The following is a 17,398-nucleotide window of genomic DNA, read 5'->3' as shown; positions in this document are numbered from 1 at the left end:
ACTGAGTCAGAAACTCTGGGAGTGGGGCCCAGGAATCTGTAGTTTAACAAGTCTTCCAGGTCATTCTAATGCAACCTAAAGTTTAAGACCCACTGTTTTGGACTCTAAAATTTAGGGCCACCCAACAGTTTCCAAAGCGAAGCTGTTTGCTCTTGGTTAGAACTCCTCCACCCCCAATCCCAAGCACCAGCAGCAAAAGGGAATGGAACCTCCAGAAACATTTTACACTTTGCCCCCTTTTTTGAGTTTTTCTTTTCTTTCTAGGCTTAGTAAATATATATTGTACCAAGTTACCAATTACTAACAACGGAAAGTAGCCCAGGCATATATGCTATAGAAGATAACCTAAAAGACACCTGTGTTGAATTTAACTTGAAGGTGGGAGGATTTATATTTCTGCTTGTTTTCCTGAGCTAATATTTAAGTTACTTCTCTTTCCTTGAGTCCCTACCAGGTGGGCAGTAGGGGGAAAGTCACGGGTATACCAGTAGAAGAAAAAGCTGCTCTGGAATTTTAAGTCCACCACAGAAGATGTGCAAGGAGCTGGGGATACCCACGGAAGTCACTTTGTGCAGGAAAACTGTATGAAGGATGGACCTGGTTTAACTGAATTGACCCAGGCCAGATGAGAATAAGAACCGTGGCAGCAAGTGGCATCAGGTGGATTCATAAGCAGTCTTCCAGGCTGATGTTTTCTGTACAGCAGACATCCCTCACTCCTTCCCAGCAACCCCAGCTGAGAACAGCACCTAGACATGCCGATTTCTTCTGGAGAGGCCTGAGGCTCTTGCTCCTGCCCTGCCCTGTGCCCTGATGCCAGCAGCCACTGCAGCCCTTTCTGTGCTCACCCCCGACCTGTGGTGTGACATCACAATATAGTCCATTCAGGATCTTGAGACTGATTTGCCCCATGGGCCTAAGACAGAAGCTGAACCTCTGGCCTGCAGCTCCAGATCCAAGGTGACTGAGACAAACTGCCAGCTGCCACTGGCTTATCAGGAGCACCTGGTGAGTATTCAGAACTTCCCCAAGCAGCATGGAAGGAGATACAGCCAACAGCTGGCTGTCTTAGCACTTTAGGGTCTCATTCTCACACAGGTTTAAATGGGCCAAACCGGTGGACAGGAGTTCACCAGGTAAGCCCCAAACTCTTCCTAGGAAAGCTGACTCACCTGATGCACACACCCCTTCCCAGCCTCTTCCTGCTGTGTCACCATCTGTGGGAGGTGGTACTCTAGTCTCCCCTAAGACTCGGCTTGCCACCTGCACCAGCTCCCTGGGCAAAGGTCACCTGTGTTCTTAATAGACAGAGCAGAGAGGCCAGGCTTTCAGATGGCAAATTCACTAGAGCATCACTTCTAGCCCTAATTGAGGTCAGGGACAGCCATTGGCCAAATGACACACCACATAGCAGGATGAGCAGAGGTAGCTGACACAGCCACCTCCCATCCAAAATGTGTACGACGGTCCTTCCTTTCTGTAAGAGGCCTTCCTGCTTTGGCTGTTTTTAAATCCACCTCCTGGTGACCTGCTGGTATATCAAATCGCTTCCTTTCCTTTTGGGACAGTAAGAGAGCTTTAGGATGGTGACGGGAAATGAGAAGATGGATTAGAACACCAGGAAAGTGGGCAAAATCTAAGGTAGGGGGGATGGGGACAGAGGCCAAAGCCATCTCTCAAAGAGGATGCTGGCTCTTTCCATACGGGCCACCTGCACTCGGTCGAGGGTGGTTTGAGACCCAAGGCCTTCTACAACAAACAGTGGGGACCCGTTCTGGACCCCAGGAGGCACAGCCGCCTTCCCTACCATGGCCCATTTGTGTTTTCCCACAGTCTGTCCACGGTCCATTCACTATCTGTGAGTGCCAACACGTCCACACAGCTGCAGCTGCGTCCCTTCTCCCATGAAGGAGTGACTTCTATAGGGACCCCATGATTTTGAGAAGGCTCCTGGCTCTCCCTGACTGTGTAAGGTAGAAAGGGAGGTCGTGGGGGGTGGATCAGAGAAATATTTTACCCTTAGACTTTGCCGTCCCTCCTTAGTTTTATATGTGATGGGCTGAAGCCAACCTCTGCTTCACACACAAGTCCAAGACGCCAATGGTTCACCAAGCATGCTAAGAACATTTTAGCCCATGTTAGGCCCCACTGGAAAAGGAAAAAAGACAGTAGAGGGGCCAGCGCTAGAGCAACCTGTGGTCCCCGTGCTGCAGCAGGTTTAATTTGGAGAGGAGAAAGGGAGCAAACGCTGAACCTCCCCGTGCCAGACCCGCCACCTATGTTATTGCTCTTAATTCTGACCTCTGTGAAGCAGGTGTTCTCAGGTTCATTCTATAGACACAGAAACTGAAGACTGTTCTATGCTGGTGCCACGTCTAAAGAGGGCCATTAACCTGGAGCGTGCATTCACTCTCTATCGACTATCCTCAACATTAGAGCTCTCTGAAAAGAGAATGGGCTGCTTTGCAAGGCAGCAAGAGTGTGCAGGCCATGGCTCTTCCGTCAGCATGGAAGGAAACAGGATTCTTGTGATCAGCTGGGAGCTGGACCAAAAGATCTTTAAAGGCTGTTTCCAAATCCAAGATTGTAGGATTCTGGGTCTTAGTACTTTGCCCACCCTCTGTGATTGAACTCAGATGGGTCACGCCTTAAGGGCGGCGGCAAACTTTCTGTTAGGCAAGGAGAACTCGGAAGAACCATAGAGATCAGCTACGGGCCCCAGGTAGGAAAGAGGAACCCAGGCTGGTTGAGGGAGATTTCCTTTTTCTTTTTTTTTTGAGACGGAGTCTTGCTGTGTTGCCCAGGCTGGAGTGCAGTGGCGCAATCTCGGCTCACTGCAAGCTCCGCCTCCCGGGTTCACGCCATTCTCCTGCCTCAGCCTCTCCGAGTAGCTGGGACTACAGGCGCCCGCCACCATGCCTGGCTAATTTTTTTGTATTTTTAGTAGAGACGGGGTTTCACCGTGGTCTCGATCTCCTGACCTCGTGATCTGCCCGCCTCGGCCTCCCAAAGTGCTGGGATTACAAGCGTGAGCCACCGCGCCCGGCCGGTTGAGGGAGTTTTCCAAGGCTCCAGAGCCAATTTGCAGAGTTAACCTGTGTTGACTGAACAAATGGAGGAGCCAGTTCTGAGTGCTGATCCAACGTCTCCATGCCCATCTCTCTCGTTCACCTGGTTCTTTCCTATCAAGATAATGATTCAGCCACCATTTACAGAATGCCTGCCACATGCCAAGTGTGTTTCCAGAAATTATTTCACCTTCTCCTCTCCAACTCCACGAGGTGGGTGTCATCGGCCCCGTTTCTCAGATGAGCATGGTTAGGTAACCACCCCAGAGGTTCAGGTACTTGTGGAGATGTCATAAATACTAAATGACGAAGCAGGTCTTTCTAACCCCAAGGAAAACTTATGCCTCCATCTGCCGCCTCCCAGCTTGTGTGAGGAAGCAGGGTCTCCTTTCTTAGCTTTTCCCTAAGACAAACTGCCATCGATGTGTCAAGTTCTGCAGTGCCTATTTCCAGCCCCTCTTGGACTTTGCCCTGATGGATGCTGAACTCCCTGTGGGCCCACCTGTTTCACTGGCCCGGCCACTCGCTCTAACGGAGCAAGATGGAGCGATGTCTGTACACGGACAGATGTTATGCGCCAAGGAAGAAAATCTGCTAATCGAAAGCAGCTTCAGCTAATTGTGGCAACTTCCCTTCTGCGTGGTGCCCTGAAATAGTAGCCATGCTGTGTTCTTTTTTCACATCAGGGAGCCCCAATTGGCAACTTAAATGAGGTTGCAAAGAAGTCAGTTACACAGACCTCTGCTGCCAGTTTCCGTGGATGAGGCCTTGCTGATGCTCCTTGGATAGGACCCATGTGCAACTGTTTGTGGACTTGGCTTCTTGCTGTGGATAATTTGGACTCACTATTGGGCTGGAAAAGCCTCATTTAACCCTGGGGAAAACTGGAACCTTCAGAAATTTAATGGAATACTAAGCCCAAGAACACATGGTCTGACCTTGAACTCTGGTTCTGATGTGCTTCTGAGTTATTCTGTAGCCATCTCAGCCAACAGAACCATCATGGGAATATTCTATCTCTGTGTTGTCTGATATGATAGCCACTAGCCACACAGGGCCACTGGGCACTTGCGATGTGGCCAGTGGGACTGAGGAGCTGCGCTTGTTGTTTAAATGGAAGCTTAGATTACATAGCCGTGGGTAGCTGGTGGCTGGTGTGCTAGATGCTGCTGCTCTGGCCCCTGCTGACTTTTGTGACTTCATCTCTGATCTCATTCCCCTCTCCTGGCTTTCCCTTTCCCTCTGCCTTCACTCCCAGACCTCCTGCACTTTTTGATTTTTGCATTTGCTGTTCTCTCTGCCAGCATCACCTTTTCCTGTGATCATGTTATGGTTTGCCCCTGTTCAACAGGGGGGCCGCAGATCAAGTGTGTGTCTTCAGAAAGGCCTTCCCTATTCTATCTAATTGTGTCCCCAGCCCCATTCCAATTGCTCCTTATCTCTCTGAAGTTACGTTTGTGTGTTTTCTTGTCTACTGCCCTCTCCCTGGATAAAAATCCCAGTTTCACCAGAGCAGGGATGTGGTCTGCCCTCTCCCACTCCATCTCTGTGCCTGGAACAGCGCCTGACAGGCAGAAAGTGCTCAGTGTGGTGTTGAGAGTGCGTGAACATTCTGCAGGACAGCCCCCTCCTTCAGTGAGGAGGAAAGGCAGTCATGGCCCCAGTAACTTCTGCTGTGTGACAAAATAACATGAGCATAGTGGCCTAGAACAGCAAAGATTTGTATTTCTTCCAATTATCTGGGTCTGGAATGTGAGCAGGACTCAGTTCCACATTTGTCAGTGAGGGTCACTTAGCTGGGGACTAGGCTGGACAGGGTGGCCTAAGAAGGCCTCACTCACACAGCTGGGACTTTTGGGCTCTCCAGGAAACATCTCTATGCGGTTTGTCTGGATTTTCTTACAGCATGGAGGTGTCAGGGCAAGTAAGCTGATTTTTTTTTTTTTTCAGACAGTGTCTTGCTCTGTTGCCCAGGCTGGAGTGCCGTGATGAAATCTTGGCTCACTGCAACCTCCGCCTCCCAATCCTGGGTTCAAGCAGTTCTCCTGCCTCAGCCTCCTGAGTAGCTGGGATTGCAGGTGGCTGCCACAATGCCCAGCTAGTTTTTGTGTTTGTAGTAGAGATGGGATTTCACCGTGTTGGCCAGGCTGATCTCGAACTCCTGACCTCAAGCCTCTGCCTCGGCCTCACAAAGTGCTGGGATTACAGGTGTGAGCCACCGTACCCAGCTGGCTTCTGAGAGAGGAAGCAGAGGCTGCCAGGCCCAGAACTGGCAGCACCATTTTCATCACCTTCTACCCGGCTAACTAAGCCATAGGGCGAGAGCCCAGTTAAAAGGGGAGGGGAAACTGTCTACTTCCTGGTGGGCGGGCAGGATGTTCATACCAGCAGGAAGGGATCTATGGACACGCTACACAGTCACTTCAACAATGCTGTGGTGGTGCTTCTCAACTTTCATCATGCACATGGGCCATCTGGGGTCTGGTTAAGATGCAGATTTAGTAGGTCTGGAGTGGAGCCTGAGATTCTGCATTCCTAACAAACTCCAAGAGACGTCAAAGCTGCAGGCCCAAGGCTGCACGTGGAGTAGCAAGGCTGTGTTAGAACGCATCCTATCAGGACTGAGCCTGTGCTTAGATTTGACATTGCAGGGCCCTCAATTCCACTTCTAGAGTGGACATGACTTCTTTGGGTTAAGCATTACCCACTGTTGCTGAGGTCTACATGATCGGTCCCTTCTTCCCTGGCATCTGGGCTTGTGCCCACATGGGGTAACTGTCCCATCCTACCTCCCAAGCACTTCTCATGCATTGCTTTATCAGCCTTTAAGGCCCCTTCCTTCTTTGACATTTAATTATCATTGTGTCCCTTGTAAAATTGGTGGAATGGGGCTCTTTCGGTTAGGATTAGAAACTAAACTCAAACTAGTTAAAAGGCAAAGGATTGATTGGAGCACGTATGGCTTCAGGACTAGCTGTATCTAGGCCCTCAAATGATGTTGTCAAGAAACTATTTGTCACCATCTCCAGTTCTGCATCGCCAGGATCTCTCTGACAGGATCCCCCACAAGTGGAAGAAGAGACGAACTCTCACTTAGCAACCCCAGCAAGAAGGGGGCACCACTTCTTGCCTAATCTTTCTGGCAAAAGTGCCAGGATTCTCTCTGGCTGGTCCAGCTGAGGTCGTGTGTCCACAATGATGCAGTCACTGTGGCCAGGAGGACGTGTTACCTCATTGGCCAGGCCTGGTCATGTGTGTTGTTACCTCATTGGCCAGGCCTGGTCATGTGTGTGTCCCTGGAGCCAGGTGGGAGACTGGCCTCACCCAAGCCACATTGGATGAAAGCAGGAAGAGGTGATTCTCCATGTAAAATTGGAGAGAAGGGAGAGCAGTTAGGAAGCTAAAAAATTGTCCCAATTGATCATGAGAACGGGTGTTGGAGTCCTTGTGTGATGGCTGAGAAAACAGAGGGCAGGAGCCTCATGAATTCCAGAGGGCCCACAGCTAACCAGGCCTCCCAACCCCTAGCACAGACTCAGAGGCTGTCGAATTAAAGATCTTTAGCACCAGAAGAATCTTGAAAATTAGCCAACGCATGTGCCACAGAACACTGGTTCAAGGGAAGCTAAACGATGTTACTTGAAAGGCTGTCTGGTCTAGGAAAGGTAAAAGATAATGGGCTAGGCCAGGTCAGCAGTTTCCTTGCTTTACAGGACTTTTCAAAGCCGTAAATAGGCTGGTGTACATTGTGAATCCCCGAGAATGGGGGGAGGCCTAGGAACTATTGTTTGGAAAACTAGTAACCTAACTCTGTTCCTCCTCATTTCATAGATGAAGCAACTAAGGCCAAGAAGGGAAAGTGATTTGGGCAAGGTTATGCAACTAGTTCATGCTGGGATTACCCCAGATGCTGTGTTGAGACATACTTCATGCTGTGCAGAAGCATCTCTTTGTACCTCAGGGTAGCCCTGTCCTCCTGGTTGTGTTCCTGCTGTCTGGAGTCTGTGCATAAGGGTTTATGGGCTTCTATGGCACTGCTCCTGTGAGGGCCCATGGGCACCCAGAGTGCCCAACCCCTGCCTGGGACATGCCCCTCATTGCTGCATGCCTGAGGGAACTATTGAGAGGTGCAGAAAACCATGGGTCTGTACTTAGGAAAACACAGCCACCCAACTGGCAAGGTGATGGCATAGATGAGGTTGAAGGGGCTTGAAGGTTGGCCAAATCCGGAGAGTCAGCACAGACAGACACCAAGTGTGCCAGGCTGAAGGGTGAAGGGAAAGGAAGGTTCCTAGAGCCAAGTACACACTTTAAATCCAAGGAGAGATTGTGGGTCAGGGCTGGGGTGTGCTGACGTGAGGGCGACTGTTATAGCAACATCACCTTTGAGACCCTCGTTCATCTGGGCACTTCATATGAGCTCATTCTAAGCCACTCAGTGATCCGGCTTGGGGATTATCATGACCCATATAGATCAAGAAGAAAAAAGTAGCTGTTGGTTGGTTGACTGAACTCACAGGTATGAGGTTAACATGAAGGATTCAAGCTCTGGCTCTTCTCCTCGCCAAGCATATGATCTTGGGCATGTTACTAAACTGTCTAAGCCTCCATTGCCTCATCTGGCAAATGGGGCTCAGATACATTCCCACATCATAGCTTTGTCGTGAGGATTAAATAAGATGTCTGTGAATTAGCAAGACACTTAGCCCATCCGTAGTAGGGGATCCTTAAGTGATGGCGGGAATGGAGAGGTAGGAACAGATCCACCAAGTAAAGGGTAAAGCCAAGATCAAACACAGGTCCAGCCAGCTGTGGCTCCTTCTGCCTCTTCACTGCCACTAAGAGAGGGTTAGCATTCGATGAGCAGATGGCAGTGGCTCAGAGTGCAGATCAGTGCAAAGGGCTTTCTCGTCTTCTCTGCAAAGAAGGAGGGATGGCATATGTGTATCTTTGGTCATTTCCAGGTGACTCTATCCAAAGTCCGTGCAGGAAAGTAGAGGCTGTGAGCAGGATGGAATATACAGATCCAAACCTCTAGAGCAGAGCCAGGGCTAGGCATGACTTGATCAACATCTAAATGCCACCAACACCCAAGGGCCGTGAAGAGGGAAGAGACCAGAAACCACATCTTGGCACTTTCAGATGGGTTTGCAAGCACTGGAAATCAAAGCTTCACCAGGGATACTTTAAAGATGAAAATCCTGGCCAGGCACAGTGGCTCACGCCTGTAATCCCAGCACTTTGGGAGGCCGAGGTGGGCGGATCACGAGGTCAGGAGATTGAGACCATCCTGGCTAACATGGTGAAACCCTGTCTCTAATAAAAAAAAAAATACAAAAAATTAACCGGGCATGGTGGCGGGCGCAGTCCCAGCTACTGAGGCTGAGGCAGGAGAATGGTGTGAACCCAGGAGGCGGAGCTTGCAGTGAGCCAAGATTGCATCATTGCACTCTAGCCTGGGCAACAGAGCGAGACTCTGTCTCAAAAAAAAAAAAAAAAAAAAGATGAAAATCCCAGTAGGGATTTAAGGGAAGATGCTGGGAGTAGCATGTGGCCCCTGAGTAGGAAGATGGAAGTACAGCAGAGGCAAGAATGGCAGTCCCTGTTTGTAGATATTTTTCACAGGGAAGGTCAGAACATGTCCCAGGGAAACCACATCCAAGATTCAGGATGAGAATGACCTGATCCTGTATATATATATATATATACGTATATATATATATATATATACGTATATATATATATATATATATACATATATATATTTTTTTTTTTTTGAGATGGAGTTTTGCTCTTATTGCCCAGGCTGGAGTGCAATGGCATGATCTCGGCTCACTGCCACATCCACCTCCTGGGTTTCAGTGATTCTCCTGCCTCAGCTTCCCGAGTAGCTGGGATTACAGGCATGCGCCACCACACCCAGCTAATGTTTTTGTATTTAGTAGAGATTAAGTTTCACCATGTTGGTCAGGCTGGTCTCGAACTTCTGACCTCAGATGATCCACCCACCTTGGCCTCCCAAAGTGCTGGGATTATAGGCGTGTGCCACTGCACCCAGCCCCAGCCAAGATTGTTTTCTAAGAATCAAAACTTGACTACAGGCTGGACATGGTGTCTCATGCCTGTAATCCTAGCATTTTGGGAAGCCAAGACAGGTGGATCACTTGAGGTCAGGAGTTTGAGACCAGCCTGGCCAACATGGTGAAACCCTGTCTCTACTAAAAATACAAAAAAAAAAAAAAAAGAATTAGCCAGGTGTTGCGGTGCATGCCTGTAATCCCAGCTACTCGGGAGGCTGAGACACAAGAATCACTTGAACCCAGGATGCGGAGGTTGTGGTGAGCTGAGATCATGCCACTGCACTCCAGCCTGGGCAACAAAATGATATGTCTCGAAAAAAAACAAAAACAAACAGAAAAAAACCTGAGATCCCTGATCCACAAAAGCCTGAAATATGATGTCAAATTGTATTTATATGTGCACGGGGGCATTTTTCTTGAAGGAAGGTCCATAGCAGGAGAGGCAAACTGTGGCATGGCTTTGTTTTGTTGGGTCCACATAGCATTATGAATATTTGAATGATTTCCCAACATTCAAAAATTGGGTACTAGTACATAAAAATCTTAATGTTGGGCTTCTCTTGAAAAGACTCACAAGATCCAGTCACATGGGACCCACATTCCAGAAAGAGGTGGCCTCCTTTAGATGGGGTATGGGACCCCAGTCAGCTACACAGTCCATAGCACTTTTGTGACCTCCCCAGTGGATGTCCAATGTTGGTCCTCTTTCGTCAGCACCCTTGCACTGTTTTCTTCACTGCTTTATTTTTTTAATTTGCCTTGTCCCTCTGGCTTTTTCATTTGCAACCCGTGATTTGAACTTTTAATAGATGCTCAAAGGGTGGCTGATTTTAAGAAGATCATTGAAACTGAGATCTTTTTTCCAGCTTAAACTCTTTCCCAACAATCCAGTGTTGAAACTGACCCTCAGTAGAGGCAGAATACCACCCTTCCCAGGCCCAGAAACAGATTCTTTTCCTCCTAAGGAATGCGTGTATGCTGTTTGTCCAAGGGCATGTTTACAAATGGCAAGCTTATCTGCTGATGTTATAAAACACCAAAAGCTATTTAGAAATTACTGAAACTCCTATCTATAGTCTCTGCAAGATACTGCTCAGGTGATAATGCAATCAATGAAAGCAATGACAATCTGGGAAATCCTTTCTTTATAACCTTGAGAATTTGGCTTTGAATGGAGACAAATCAAACAGATAGAACTCTTGCTCAGGCCCCTTTTCTGAAGCCAGAGCCAGCAAGCCTAGTGATTTTCTTTTGAAAGGGTCTTAAGTAGGTCTTTGTATTTGGGAAGACCAGGCAAGTCACTTAGAGCCTATTTCTGAACTGAGACTCACAGATGCACATACTCACACCCTCGTATCCGGAGACATGCGGACTTGGAGGGCTGGAGGAACTCAGACGCCTTGGTGCTTAGAAGGATCCAGAACCACCGTGCTGAGGCCTAGCAGGCAAGGGCAGGACACACAAAATGTGAGAGCAGAGGAACGAAGGAAAATTAAATCTTGGATGAGGCATTCTGTCCAGCAAAGAACGGGAGGTAAATACATGGCACGTGGGCCTTCAATATCCTATGAGTAGAATGAAGGCAATGCTTAAAACACTGCACCACTGCACAGCTACACCTGTACACAAGATGCCCCCTTGTTTTGGGGCAGCCAACTGCTGCATCTCCTGTTTATATTTGCACCCAAGCAGGGGAAGTCAGTCCAAAGCTAGAAGGAGAGAAAATGATTGCCCAGAAGCTCAATGGAAGCCTTGCTTAATACCTCAGTTGTTGAGAACACAGATATTAGGCTGAGGCCCACTCGGTTTGAGGCCTGGCAATGTCATAGGTCAGTTAATTTATCTTATCTGTGAAACGGGATAATCATAGAACCTATCTCATCCCAAAGGCGGGTGGGCGGATGAAATGAGATGATCTTGGTGCGGAGCTTAGCACGGTCGGTGCCTTGGGAAGCCTGGATAAGCATGAGCTGCTGTCTTGGGTGGGTTTCCCAGCTGCTGACCTGATCATATAATTGCAGTGCAAGTAGTTGATATGGAAAGGGTTCCTGGTCCCATGAGGAAGGGAGTGAGGATGTGAGACCGGAAGGGAAGGTGGCCTTGAGCAGTTACTGCCATGAGCACTGGGGGCTCCCTCCCACTAGAGATGTCTGGATATCACCTAATGTGGGACAGGCCCCAGAGCTGTGCCACCTGAGGGGTGTGGGGCTGGATACTTACCCACCTACTCACATCCTGGCCAAGGGCTGCTCCCAGGGTGTCTCATCCCCAGCCCTGCCCACTTGCAGGGCGAAGAGCCACCATGGAAACCGTGAAGAGCCCTGGGGAGACATGGGCGGGGCAGGGACAGCATCTGCTAAAACTGTCCTTGTTGTTCTGACTCCTGTCCTGGAGAGGGAAGAGCTGGTCTTTGGAACCACCCAGACCTCAGCCTGTAGCTCATCGCTGCCTTTTACTAGATAGGTGGCCCCCTTTGCCTCTTTGGGGCTCCATTTTCACATCTCTTAAAATAGGAACAATTCTCTAATGTTGCAGAATTCGTTTTGAGGACTATGTGTGACAATGGCCATACAGAGGCAGGCACGTAGTAGGTGCTCGGCCACCATGAGCCCCCTTACTCGCCAGCTCGATTTGGTTCCATTTCTCCTGCTTGCCTGTCATCCTTATTCTGTTTCTAGTCCCGGAGTGAGCCCAGGCTGGCACCAGACCTTCTTTCCATGTGAGCAGGGACAAGCTGACATCCAGACTAGCGCTTGCCTCCGAGGTGACTTCTGAGTGACAGGCTGCTGCAGTGATCTCCCAAGCTGTGTATTATCATCTTGTTTCCCCTTTAGCTTCGAGCCTCGTCAGTCTGTGGCTTTCATCATATCCAGAGAGGGTAGAATAACTGGCCGGCCTAACGGCGGCTGAGCCAGGAGTGGAATCCCAGCAGGAAGAACTTCGGACCCTTGCAGCTCCCGCGGCAGCCCAGGGCTGGGTGTGTGGGCAGATCTGGGGGCTTCTGCTGAGTCAGACCGTGTGGGAGTGTTGGGGCGGGGGGGGGGGGGCGCCGCCAGATGAAATCAGGATGTCCAGTGAAATTTACATTTCAGATAAACAAGAAAAAGCCCCTTCTGTATAAGTACAGTCTGTGAAATACTTGGGCCATACTTATACTAAAAAGTTATGTAGTGTTTATCTGAAATTCAAATTTCACTGGGCCTCTGACATTTTTATTACCCAAATGTGGCAACCCTACTCTGGTGGGAATGGAGAACAAACCTCCTGGGAGGTCTGGGTTAGAGATGAGCACAGCAATCCTCCTGCAGGCAAAGGCCAGTGTGGAGCCACTGCCTGCCCCCAGATGGCCTCCCCCGGGGCCCCCTCCAGGGCCTGTAAAGCCCTCATGAGAGTCACTTTTGCCTGAAGACATTGTTTAACTACACAGTGGAGTCAGTTACAGATTCACTTTCACCACACTTACCCGTATAAAGAAAATACGATTCTTTATTCTTAGACATCTCCACACAATGTGGTAAGAACAGAGTAGCTGCAAATTGTGTATGTGTTGGGTGGGGTTCCCTGGAAGCAGAGCCTGAGACCCGGGTTCCGGTGCCCCTGACCTGGTGAAGGAAGCAGGAGAGGGCAGGGGAGGAGCTGAGAGGCGTGCACCAGGGGCACTCAGCTTCTACCTGACCCCCTGGGGGGCTCTGGAGCAGGAATGGTACCAGGGAGTTGGCTCCACCTTGAGACAAGGGGGTTAGGGTTTTGTGCTTCCGCATCCTCAGGCCATTAGTTGCCCTCAGGCAGAGGGCTGGGCCTTGCAACCTCCCAGGTGTCTCCAGGTGTAGCAGCTTCCATGGCAGAGGTGACAGTCCAGAGAAAGCCATGACCACGCACTGAAGTTCCCTGCAACACTTGTAGCAGCTGGGTGCACCAGCTGGTCAAGGAGGCCTGGGAATGGCACCAACGGCACCTACTATGCTCTGTCTCCTCGCAATGGAATAGTCAGATTCTCTCCAGGCCGTGTTAGAGAATCCCTGTTGGGAGGTGCGGTCTCCTTAGGGACTGCTCTGCCCCTCCTCCGTCCTTCCTAAAGAGTGATGGCTGCCAGGTGTGTGTGGAGACAGGTGCTGACTGTGTCTTCAAGGCAGTGGGGAGAGGGGACTTTGAATACCCATGGAATCTGCGGGATGATGGCCTGAGCCTGTGGCAGTGTGGCTGCTGGAATCTGCTCCTTGCCGTGGAGGGGTGACCAGCCCCATTTTGTCTTTTAGGGCTATCTTAGTTTCCACTGCTGCAGCCTGTGGCCTGGACATTTGCCCATGGTTGTGAGGTCCCCATGCAGGGGACTTCTTCCTCCTGACTCCAGGCTTCAGTTCACCCATCAGGCCTTAAAGCATCTTCTGCCCTATCCTGCCCTGAACTTTTTGCTGCAAAAAGCCAAGGGCACTGCCTCAAGCTTATCTTCCCAGCCACTGTTTACTGCTGCTACACTGTTGCCCAAGACACTTCAGAAGTGACCGTTATTGTCATCTCTGGCCAAGTCCTGGAAGGCAAGCCACCAAGTCCCATGCACCATTCCCACAGCCTGACAACCTTCCTGGAATCTAAAGAGTCTGCCCACTTCTGGATGTTTGTTCAGGTAGGGAAGTTCAAGCCCCGTGCCCATGAACCTTCATCTTTCTTTTCTCTTCCACCTTCCCTGGGAGGGTAGTGCGGATAATGAGGTGAGCCTTCTTCCTCTTTCTAGAATCCATGGGGCGGAGAAGGTAGATTCTCCCTTCCTGTCTTCTGGGGAAACTCCTTCTCCCTCCCGAGACAACATTGCTTTCCCCTTCTCTGTGGGGTAGTAATGGCAGAGAGAGGTGGTATCAAAATGCTCTACTTATAAGGGGGTGTACATTGAGAGGTTTAGAAATATGTTACGGTGCCCCTATGTTTATAGCAGCATTAGTCACAATGGCCAGACGGTGGAAGCAACCCAGGTTCCCATGATGGATGAATGGAGGAGCAAAATGTAGTGTATACAGTGGAATGTTGTTTAGTCTTAGAAAGAGGAAAAATCCTGGCCGGGCACGGTGGCTTATGCCTGTAATCCTAATATTTTGGGAGATCAAGGAGGGAGGATTTCTTGAGGAAAGGAGTTCAAGACCAGCCTGGCAACTTAGGGAGACCCCCAATCTCTACAAAAAAATTTAAAAATTAGCTGAACATGGTGGTGCACATCTGTAGACCCAGCTATTCAGGAGGCTGAGGCGGGAGGATGGAGGATCACTTGACCCCGGAGTTCAAGGCTGCAGTGAGCTATGATTGCACTCCAGCCTGGTGACAAGCAAGACTCCATTTTAAAAAGAAAAAATGAGAGAGGGAGAGAGAGAGAGAGATCCTGTTGCATGGATGCACCTCAAGGACATCAAGCTGAGTAAAATAGGCCAGTCACCAAAAGACAACTCCTGTGTGATTCCACTTCCATGAGGCATCTAGAGTAGTCAGCTTCATAAAGACAGAAAGTAGAATGGTGTTTGTCAGGGGCTCTGAGGGGGGGGAAATGAGGAGGGGGAAATTAGGAGTTGTTTATTGGGTATGAGAATATTCTGAAGATTGGCACGACAACGTGAATATATTGAACACTACTGCACCGTACACTTACAGATGACTAACATAGTCCAGGCGCAGTGGCTTATGGCTGTAATAATCTCAGCACTTTGGAAGGCAGAGGCAGGAAGATTGCTTGAGGCTAGGAGTTTGAGACCAGCCTGGGCAACATAGCAAGACCTCATCTTTACAAAAATATTAAAAAATTACCCAGGTGTGGTGGCTTGTGCCTGTAGTCCCAGCTACTCACCAGGCTGAAGCAACAGGATTGCTTGAACCTGGGAGTTCGAGACTGCAGTGAGCTGCAATCAGGCCACTGCACTCCAGCCTGGGTGACAGAGTGAGATTCCATCTCAAAAATAAGTAAGTAAGTAAATAAATAAATAAATAAATAAATGTTAAGATGGTAAAAATTTAAGTTGTGTATTTTACCACAATTAAGAATAAAAAGCAGTCTGGGCGCAGTGGCTCATGCCTGTAATCCCAACATTTTGGGAGGCCGAGGCAGGCAGATCACCTGAGGTCAGGAGTTCAAGACCAGCCTGGCCAACATGGTGAAACCCCGTCTCTACCAAAAATACAAAAATTAGCCAGGCATGGTGACAGGTGCCTATAATCCTAGCTACTCGGGAGGCTTAGGTACAAGTACCCGAGAGGCAGAGATTGTAGTGAGCCGAGATTGTACCACTGCACTCCAGCAGCCTGGGTGACAGAGTGAGACTCTGTCAAAAAAAAAAAAAGAAAAAAAAAAAAAGAAAGAAAAAAGAGGAATAAAAGGTGAAAAAAATACATCTATTACAAATGCAAATATCTCATTCATGGAGGGTGAACTAATATGCTTGTCCATTCTTTATTCCATTTCATCAGCTCCTGATCCTTTGCAGATAATAGGACCCCAAAGGGAAGGGAATATTTTCATGAAGGAAAAATGCAACCAGAAATAGTCCTAGCTAGAACCACTATCAGACAATTATGTCCAGCTTACATGGAATTTTATAGACAAGGGACAATTCTATTCGCAAAGGTTGGGAGACAGAGTCATGGGACAAGAAAAGTGGAGGCTGGACAAGCTGGGAGACAAGCTGGCTTCTTCATGGATCCTTGCAGTTTGCCTTGGCTGCAGGCATGGTGATCTTAGCACACATCCATGAAACCTTACTTAGAATTGCTGGGGCCGGAAGTTCTAGGGAATTCAAAATTTTTTTTTAAAAAATGGGCAATGTAATGCCTCTTTTGTATATTACAGAACATTCCTAGTGGAGCCTGGCTCAGCACCCTGTAAACCCATTAATATTCCTGTGGTGGAGTGTATAAATATTCACACTAACTGGGATAATAAAGACTATAAATAGCCTCATGTCAGTTCAGGCCAGCATTTGCTGCCAAGTAAGTCTCCCTGCCCTGTGCCCCCAAAAAGAATTTCTGGATTTCAGAGCCATTTGGATATGAAAATGGTAGCTTAGGGATTGTGGACCTGTATGAATTTTATACCATCTAGAGACTGTAAATGAACAGAGACAAAACATAGGAAGGAACCAGAAGGATGAGGTCAGTGAATTTAATGCTGATCTTATAAATAAGTAATGGAGGTGACAGGCCCAATGTTGCTCTGCTGGTCATTGGTGGAGCTAAGGTCAGGCAAGGATCTCCTACCCTCAGCCCAGCTCCTCCAGCAGGAGTTAACAGGAACCTCCAGACCCAGAGTCCATGAAGCTGAGCCGCCCCCTCCTTCCTAGTTCCCTGAAAAGGTGAGCCCTACCTTTGGGAATGCCTCCTTATGGGTAGTACACCGTGTGTGGTGTGCCCTGCCGTGTGCTGGTTCTGTTTTCTCTGGGAGAGGTATCTGCAGAAGACATCGTCCTGAGGGTTCATGCACTTAGCTCAGGGCCTTGCATACAGATGGCACTCAGTGAATGTCTGAGGAACTGTTGAATGTATTTGGTTATTCATCACCTGTAGACCCATCAAGATAAGGATGTATAATCAAAGGGCCACATGTAAGACAGCCAACAAAGAGCAGAGAAAGAAAAGATCTTGCTCCCCATTGCAGAATCGGAACTAACGGCAATGAAGGCAAATATTACTTTATTTTTGAACAACGAGCATTAATGGTCATTAGAAACTGATTTCTTTCATTCCTGATGCCTAAGCCATGGGTCTGACCCCGCCCCAGCCCTCTAGGTGGAACGAGGAGGCCTTTGTGCCCAGCACAGTGCTCAGTACACAAAGGGTGCGCCACAAACACTTGTTGGATGAGTGAGTGAGTGAATGAGTATCGGGGTCATCAGTTAGAACTCTGTTACAAAAGGCACAATTCTAACTTAAACTGAAGTAAGCAAAAATGCCTATTTTGTTTATTTTTGCCTGACATAATTGAAAATTCCAAGGGTAGGCACCTTCAGGCATGTCTAAATCCAGGCCTGCAAATGATTATTGGGGAATCTGTCTCTTCCCTTCTCTCAGAGCTGCTTTCCTCCACCCTGGCTTCTTTCTCAGGTGAGCTCTCCACAAGTGTGGTGACCATGACCACAGCAGGCTCAGGTCCCACCCGCCGAGCAGCCCTCACAGAAAGTGACTCATGTGGCCCAAGAAGGTGAGGGGTGGTCACTTGCCCGCCCCAGGATACTGTGGTGAGCGTGTTACACCCTGGAAAGTAGTTCCTGAGTGGACTGT

The 17,398-nt window shown here is 48.9% G+C and overlaps 1 protein-coding gene across 4 annotated transcripts in view; it reads left to right on the top strand.

Annotated features, from left to right (window-relative positions):
• Nucleotides 1–872: 872 nt before the first annotated feature.
• The window catches only part of BANF2 (BANF family member 2), a 36,213-nt gene continuing 19,687 nt past the window's right edge, over nucleotides 873–17,398 (top strand). For 2 of the 4 annotated variants that reach the window (XR_008654660.2, XM_055266725.2), the window contains exon 1: nucleotides 891–1,008. The gene's annotated coding sequence lies outside the window, so the exon portion shown is untranslated. Of the gene's footprint in view, nucleotides 1,009–13,580; nucleotides 13,773–17,398 lie in introns of those variants that run through there. The other 2 variants (XM_055266726.2, XM_063633951.1) reach the window with 2 other exon arrangements.

This window comes from Symphalangus syndactylus, chromosome 24, assembly GCF_028878055.3.
Source record: "Symphalangus syndactylus isolate Jambi chromosome 24, NHGRI_mSymSyn1-v2.1_pri, whole genome shotgun sequence".
Lineage (NCBI taxonomy): Eukaryota > Metazoa > Chordata > Mammalia > Primates > Hylobatidae > Symphalangus > Symphalangus syndactylus.
The sequence above is the reverse complement of the archived record's forward strand: the minus strand, read 5'-3'. Positions and strand labels throughout refer to the sequence as shown.